Consider the following 8,241-nt stretch of genomic DNA (forward strand, 5'->3'; position numbering starts at 1 on the left):
GGGAGCAGCCCGAAGAGGAGACGCCCTTAGGACCGATTGTAGACGTCCATCGCAAACCGCGCCCGGGCGGGCGGGGAGGTTCCTGAGGGCACAGCGCGATTCGGCCGGGAGCGGCACGGGGTGACGGCCGAGAGCCCCGGGAACCCCGACGGGGCGGGCAGCCCTCGGCTTCACCGCTGCCCCTCCGGTGCTGAGCCCGCGGCTCCGAGTGGGCAGCGAGCGAACGGACAAACGAATGTGTCCTCGGGCCAGAGGGGACTTGACACCGGCCGCCTGTTCTCCTGCCTCTCACGGCCCCGCAACTTCCCAGCTCCCAGTGCATTGAGCCACATCGTTTTGATCCCTGGCAATAAATTCAGGGCCTTCGGCAATTAACTCAAGCTCTTCAGCAAACTGACACTCCGTGTAGGGAAGGTTGTTACTCCTAAGCGGGACATCTAGAACCTAAAAGAGCAGTTTGAGAAAAATGCGTCCCGCAGGCAGGCCGCTCATTTCGGGAATTTCGAGAGTGGCAGTTTGGCCCCTGCCCGGGTACTTCGCTCTGGCAGCCAACCGCCGTTAGGAGCAGAGCTCCAGCTCCGTCACACACAGCGTGGCTCGGTGCTGCCCGGCGTGCGTTTGTGAGCCCCCGAGGGTCCCCGCTCTGCCGACCCCCTGGACTGGGAACGGTTCCCAGCCGAGCCGCCGCCCGTGGGCAGCGGGACGTTGCCCGTTCTGTGGGTGCCTGGCCTGTGGGTCCCAGGGCCTGGCACAGCCTGGGGGCGGCTGCCGTGATGCTGCCGGCTGTGCACGCTGGTGGGAGGGCGTGGGGACGCGTGTCAGCGCAGCTGAAGGCACCGCGTCTGTTGGTCGCTCTCGGCCGTGTCTTATTTACTTTTTTTCTGCTCAACGCTTGCCTCTGTGTGTGTGAGGTCAGTGCAGTGCGTGGCATCCCGCAGCAGGACGGGAGGCTTCCCTTCCTCGGACGCAGCCCCCGGCCGCCGTCTCAGCCCCATGTTAGGGGTTCCTCGGGCGCTGCGGGGCCGGAGATGGACCTGTACAGCCCGCGGGACCCGACCAGGACACTCCCGGCTCAACCCCGCCGCCTTCACCGCGACACCGGGCCCCAGATCTCCCCGAATGAGCGGCTCGGTCCCCTCCGAGCCCCCCCGGATGGGTTTGTCTCTGTCCCCGCGCCCCGCCCGGACTCTAGCGTGTCATTACCCAAATCCCAGCGAAGCGCCCGGCAGGAGCCGTCAGGCGCAGGCAGCCAGACAGTTTTCTTGTACTTTATTAAAGTGTAATCAAACATCGGTTAAGTGGAAAATAAATATCCAGATCTAATAAGCTGCTCAGTCAGATCGTGTAAATGCAAATTACAAGCTGGTTCCCATCTCCCCGCCAGGGGACCGAACAAGCCACAGCAATTGCTTCATCCACCGCGATTGTAAATCAACTAAAATAATGGCTGGATAATGACCGGTTTGCGGTTTCAAGCAGATTGAATGATAACAAACCGCGTGTGCCGCACCGGCTTTGCATTTAGCACTCATCACGGCGCAGCCCGCACAGCCCGGCCGCCTCATTAGGCTGTTGTCTGCGCTCCGGCGGCAGCCGGCGCAGCGCTGCCAGAGCTCCTGCGAGGAGAGGGCGAGACAATTCAATCGGCCCTCCCCGCGAGGGGGGGAACGCGGGTCCGTCGCAGTGAACTGATAGCGAGGCGATGCTGCCTTAACGGGGCGACAGGAAAACACGCGTGGGGATGGGGGAGAGAGAGAGCCGCACACAGACCCCAGCCCCGCGGCGGGCTCCCTTTTGCTTTTTGGTGATTTTTTTCCTTTTTTTTTTTCCTATTTTTTTTTTTTTTCCTGCTGTTGATTTAGCTGCTAATTGGTGACAGAAATTGTCAGTTAAGTGGCAGATAGCGGCTCCGGTAGCTTCCCCCCAGAAGGTGCGAAAATCCTTTCAAAGCCAAACCGCTGCCTTAAAAAGGGAGAGGGAGAGCTGGGGGGGGCGGGGCCCCCCCCCCGCCGGCCTGCGGGGGGGCTTGAGAAATCTCTCCCAGATATTTATTGCGCGCATTAAAAAGATAAATCGGGAGAAGAGAGAGCGAGGCACGAAGCAGGTAGTACGGAGCCGTCCCGCTTTATTTAGAACATGGATCATCGTGTTTGTTTGTGGAATATGTTTGCTTCCAGGATGTAATTTAACATACTAACACTCAACCTATTTAAACAGAGAGACAGATAAAGGCTTATGGAGATCTCAGGGGGAGCCTCCGGAACCCTGCTTTGACTTCTCCTTTCCTCAGGAGCATAAAATGAACAGTAATTAGGCTTTGATACTCTGGCAAATGAACAGTAATTAGAATCTGCTACCTCCAGTCCTTAACTCCGCTCCTCATAGAATATTCACACCATTATTGAACATTTAGATGAGGCCGCTCCGCTCGCACCGCCGCGCCGCGGCCCGCAGATGGCCCAGGGAAAGCGGAGCGCCGATTCGCCGGAGCCTTTGGGCCCACAGAGGGGATTTTCTGGTTATTAGAACCCTCCTAGATCAGGGCCAATTATAAAGAAAACTGTCAGTCAAGGGAAAATTGCTACATGATTAGTGAAAAGGACAAAATCAGGTGAAAAGTGTGAATCATTCAGGCGGCTTTGATTTGCTAATCAGGGGAAGGAAAAGAACAGGAAAGTCCCCAGCTGTAGCCCCGGTTTACTCTTTTCATTTTATCGTGACCTTCTTAGCAGTTACTGATATAATCTTTATTAAAAAAAAAAAAAAAAAACACAACCCCCCGGCGGGGGGGGGGGGGTTGGGGGGGAAGGCCCGGGGGGGCGGGGGGGAGAGGCGGAGAGACCCCGGCACAGCGCCCAGCCCTCCGTACCGCGAGGGCAGGAGATTCCTAATTACGTTAATAGTTTTTAACAGACTAATTCCCACCGAAAAGCCTTTGTACGAAGACGCCGCCTCCTCCGTAGAGAGTGGCGGTGCAGCAGCGAGGCCGCGCGGGGCGGGCAGGTACGGCTGTGGCAGCTGACGGGCGGCGGAGCTGCTGACAGCTGTGGCAGCTGACGCGGGGGCTCCGCTGCTCCCTTCTCTCGGAGGCGGTGATGGAGCCCAAAACCCTGTCGGTCCCATTAGCCCCGTCTGGGGCGGCGGTGGCGGCTGAGAGCCCGGGGTGGGGGGGGGGGGGGGGGGTGAGAGTGCTTCTCTCCGTGAGCTCCCCCCGTTCTCGGGACAGGTCCGGGGCGGGGGTCACCGGGCGCTGCCCCCTGGCGCGGGGCCGTGACAAATCGGGCGGCGCGGGGGGGGGCGGCCCTGACAGTCACGGGGGGCAATTATCACCGCGTGATGAAGGAGCCTCCGCCAGGATGGATTGCGCCGTTAATTACTGTCCTTTTCCTACAGGCTTCTAATGTGAGGAAAAACACGCGGTGACAAGTGTGGAAAAGAGCAAGCACTAAATTACTGTCAGAAAAATAAACGGCGGAGCGCGGAGCTGCGCGGTGATTTACGGGGGCAATTAGCCACCGCCTCGCCGGGCCGGACCCGCCCGCCTCCATTCCTTCCCCGGCCACAAAACGGGGAGGGCCGCCCCGGCGCCTTGGCACCGTGCGGTGGGTACGGAGCGCTGGGTAAACCTCGGTGTTGCTGTGTCACCCGAGTGGGGTCCTAGGAGGGGATTGTCATTGGAGTGACAGAGCGGAGGGATGTTTGAGGCTCTGGTACAGCCCAGGCCATGGCAGTGAGCCCTCAGCCACTGATCCGTGGGATCTCCGGAGGGACCACTGGGACCATCGGTGTGGCTGTGCAGATATCTCTTCCTGGTGGCCAGAGCAGAGCATGGGCTGAGTGCTGTCAGATTACTAATCACCCTGCAGGGACACTGCTTTGCCCCATCTCGCCCTGCTGAGTGCACTGTGAGTATGGTAGCTTTGACCCTGACCTGCTGATCCTAATCTCCTTGGTGCCCGTACATTGATTTTCACTTTCTGAGGCTGCGCTGTGCACCTGGGGCCAAGAACCAGGGTCTGGCTCTGGGGCAGCAGTGGTATCTGACCCGGGTACTGGCCCTGCCTCTCTGACCAGCACTGCCTGTCCCAGCCAGGGTACTACTCATAGGGCAGGGAACGTGTGGGGACAAAGGGAGGAGCAGCAGGGCCAACCTTTACAGATGTGGCACTGAGTGGGAATGACAGCCATGTGTGTTTCAGAGGAAAATGAAGAGCCATCATGGTTTGTGTATAAGAAATGGGCTTGTGGGGGAAGCAGCAGTGTGTGCTGGGCTCAGCCCTGAGCTGCTGCCTCCCTTTCTAGAAATGCTCTGTGCAGAGCCATGGGTGTGTACCTGTAAGGGGCTCCCTGTGTGTGTACAGCCCACCTCTGCTCTGGGCTTCTGGACTGCCTCCCACCATCAGTGTGACCAGCATGACCAGCATCTCTCTTGTGTTCTTCTGCTAGTAAAACTGTGGATGTCCTTTAAATAAGTACTTAATTGTTGTTCTTTAAATAAATACTTAATTGTTAATCTTGCTTCTTTCTCCTGTTCTGCCTCATTTTGTTACCAAAGGCAAAGTCAGAATTCTTTGGGTACAAGTGGTGAGGGATGGAGTGAGCCCTCAGCTCCAGGAATATGTGTGTTTCAAGTAAACAGATGTACCAGCAGTAGGTGTGAGAAGTGGAGGCGAGGTCAGCGTCCGTGGCTCTGATGAATGGGACATCGACAGGGAGTGTGGAAGGATCCTACTTCAAAGCACATGCAGCACTGGGGCTGGGAAGGACCTGGGCCTTTTCCCACAGTCCCAGCTGTTGGTGGCCATGGCACTGGGAGTTCTGTGAGGGGCCTGGAGCTGCCCACACATCTCTGTCACCTCTCGGTGCAAGGTACTGAAGCCCCAGTGCTGGTGCTTGCTCATCCCCTATGCTTCTGCTCTCAGCAGCCCAGGCCAGCCGCTGCAGGGCTTCTCTGACAACTTGGCTCCCAGGGCACTGGGTTCGTGCACCAGAACCCTACAGCCAGAGCCCAGCTTTGTCCTTGTGGGACCCTCTTTGGGCTATATTTGTTGGGGTGGTATATTGGAAGAGCAGCAGTCCTACCTGGCCTATGACAAGTGGGTGCCACAGCCATTTCCTACAGCTAGGTGCCGGTCAAGCAGCTTTCATTTGGAGTGTGCTTCCAAGACATCATTAATATTGGGCGACTGATGCAGGGCGATGCCTTTTTGATGTATGCCACAGAAACCTTAAAGGTGCATTGTGCTGTCATATGCCAAGTCTGCCTGTTGGACTGGGCCCGCAGTGCTGCAATCTGGTCCCACAGTGGCGTTTGGCCAGACCCAGATCCAGGGGGCTGTGAGGAAGATGCAGGTCGGAGTGGTGTAGCCTTCCTGGCCTGGGAGGCTTCCGCAAGGGAAGATGGCTCCAACACACAGGCTGCTGTGCGGCTTTGTCTGGGTTCTGCCACACAGGCAGCTCTCCTGGCTGGCAAAAGCTCCAAGCCCTCAGGTTTACTTCTTCGGAGGTAACCAACAACCCAGCCATTACGGGAAATATCAAAATGAAATATTTCTGATGGATTTCATAAAGGATGACTTACAGGAGAAGAAATTATTTTGGATGTAAATATATTGTATTTCATTCTTCAATCACACTGTATTTTTACTTATCTGAAAAGATTTAAGATGGCCCAAACTGTTTGGCTGGCATGCTGAAAGCATCCTTGTTTGACAGAAGCTTGAATTGATAACTTTGCTGAGGGAGGGAAGGAAAAAAAAAGAGTTTTATTTAAATCAACTTTAAAGCTTTATTGTAAAGGGCGGCTATCGGGAGCCGAGCAGTGCTGCTGCCCCTCGCTGCAGCTGGGCTGCGGGAGCCGGGCGGTGCTTATTTATTTCCCTCACAGAGGGGAGGAAAATACAGGTCCATGAATCAATCTAGATAATGGGGCAGGCTGAATGTAATAAATAATACAGTAACAACCCTAAACTAATGAGCTGTTGCTAAGGTACATTTCACAGGCTCATCCTCTATATAAAAAGTCACTAATAATCCCTTGGTGTAATCAGATGATAAAGCTTTGCCATAAGGCAACACCTGTGCAATTAAAGCTGCGGATTCTTTTGCACGTTTCATTAATTTCAGGATTTTGTAAAGGCACAGTGACTACACTAATAATCTAGTCTACTTGACTCCATGTCTACTGGAAACAGGGTGTCTAATTAGGTAAAGGTAATTAATTAGAGATAAATGGAGCTAATCAGACTCGGTTAACACTAATTCTCTGAATTAAGACATTTTGGGACACCTACTATTCTGCCGGCTTTGATGTTTCCCAACAAACACAGGCTTGGAAAGGGCTCGGCAGCATTCTGTCTGCTCGGTGCCACCCACCAGCCCAGCCTGCAGCCCATAGGATCCCTAGCAGTGCCTTGCTGTGTCCCTGCCTCCTGCATCCAGGCCTGGGGCTGGCACCCACAGTGTCAGTGGTGATGTTCCGGGCTTCTGCCAACCTTCTGCTGGCTGCTGTTCTCCCTACAGCTTTCTTCCCTGATGTGGGCACTCTATCAAATGCTATTAAATATTAAATGTTGTCTGATTCAAAACCTGGATTATTTACTGAAAGAACCAGGATTTCACAGGTGCAGTTATAATGCTGTGGAGGTCATGGTCCTATCCGAGGATGGCTCAGGTGCTTTTCATCTTGCGCAGCCAATGAGCTACACTGAGTTCAGGTGTCAGCTTCTTCAAAGCCAGCAGGGTCAGGGGTGGGGAGACAGAAAGTGGTTGGGACAAGAAGTGGGTGAGGAACAAAACTGCTCAAATATCACTGAGTTTCCATGCACCTCTAGATTTATTAAGATTGGAAAAGATCACTAAGGTCACCAAGTCAAACTATCAACCTATTCCCACTGTGTCCACTAACTCAAATCCCTCAGTGATACATTTACACATTTCTTGAACACCTCCAGGGATTGTGGCTTCACCACCATCTCTGTTGTCAGCACTCTGTTAAAGGAGTCCTTTGTTAATTCTTTTTCAATATAACCACTTATTTCTGGTATGAATTCATGCCCAGAAATGATGGTAGGTGTGGTAGAAAGATATTGCAGGTGGTCTGTACCAAAATAATATCACCACCAGCTCTGTGAGCACTCGTTAGCAGTTGGTGATGGGACTGTGCTGGGTGCATGGAGCAAATGTTTTTAGAAGATGTCCCTACATAAAGCAAAGCTACAAAGGAGGATAGCTTTCCATCACCTGTGGCCAATCTGCTAACTCCAGCACAGCTGAGGGAGTGCTTATTGTCAATCACTTGAACAATGGAAGCCTGGGAAGTACTGCTTTCTCCTGCATCTGAGGAAAGCTGGGTGTTTTTTCAGCTTACATTTCTAAAGCACCTAGGTGGGTGTTGCGCAGTGTGGTACGTAAATAACAAGAGTGAGGCAGGAACAAGTCCTCACAGGGTGAGCTATAGCCTGAGGTAAGTCTCTGCCAGCTGAGCTACACTGCCCTCACTAGAGGAGATGAAACAGAAATGTCTGACTACCTTTATTGCCAGATATTTTCTGGATTGACCTTTCAATAACTTGTTAAACTACAGAAAATATTTCTGTTTTCTGGATGTGAAAGACCTGCTGGGTTGAACCGTTCATAAACGCACCTCTGGATGTTTTTAATCACAGCTTGATGGCTCTGGGCTGTCAGGAACAGGCAGCCATCCTAAATGAGATGGTTTCTGCCCACCCCTGCAGGGCTGTATGAAATAATTCTCATTTCCAAAGACATAGCAAATCCTAGATAGCTGTTGCAAAGAGCTGTCTCTTATGCCAGTGTCACTCCTGCTACCCAGGTACGCGTGGTCCCGGAGCTGGGGCAGATGCGGTGCCCTGCATCCAGAAACATGAGACCTATGGGTGTCCCTCTGGCAGGTACCTTGCTGGGCAGCAACTACTGCTAATGTTATCTGCTGGGTATTGGAGGTCAGTATGGGATGGAATCTGCTTGGAATGTCTGATTTCGTAACAAAACTCCTTCCTTACCTCCCTATAAAGCAATGCAAAGCACAGCCCAGCATGCAATTTAACTGCACCACAGTAACAAAATGCTTAATGCTTTAAAGAGGGAGTTCTAAAATTTAATAGTTTATTTTATTATTTCTCTTTTGGATATAATTAACTGGGGATGCGCTTCAAACTGTGCTCTCTTTGCCACCGAGATGTGTTTTTATGTTTTACTCTGGGGGAAAGAGAAGGCTGT

The sequence above is a fragment of the Lagopus leucura genome, unplaced genomic scaffold (genome assembly GCF_019238085.1).
Source record: "Lagopus leucura isolate 7727_CA_CO unplaced genomic scaffold, USGS_WTPT01 Super-Scaffold_100009, whole genome shotgun sequence".
NCBI lineage: Eukaryota > Metazoa > Chordata > Aves > Galliformes > Phasianidae > Lagopus > Lagopus leucura.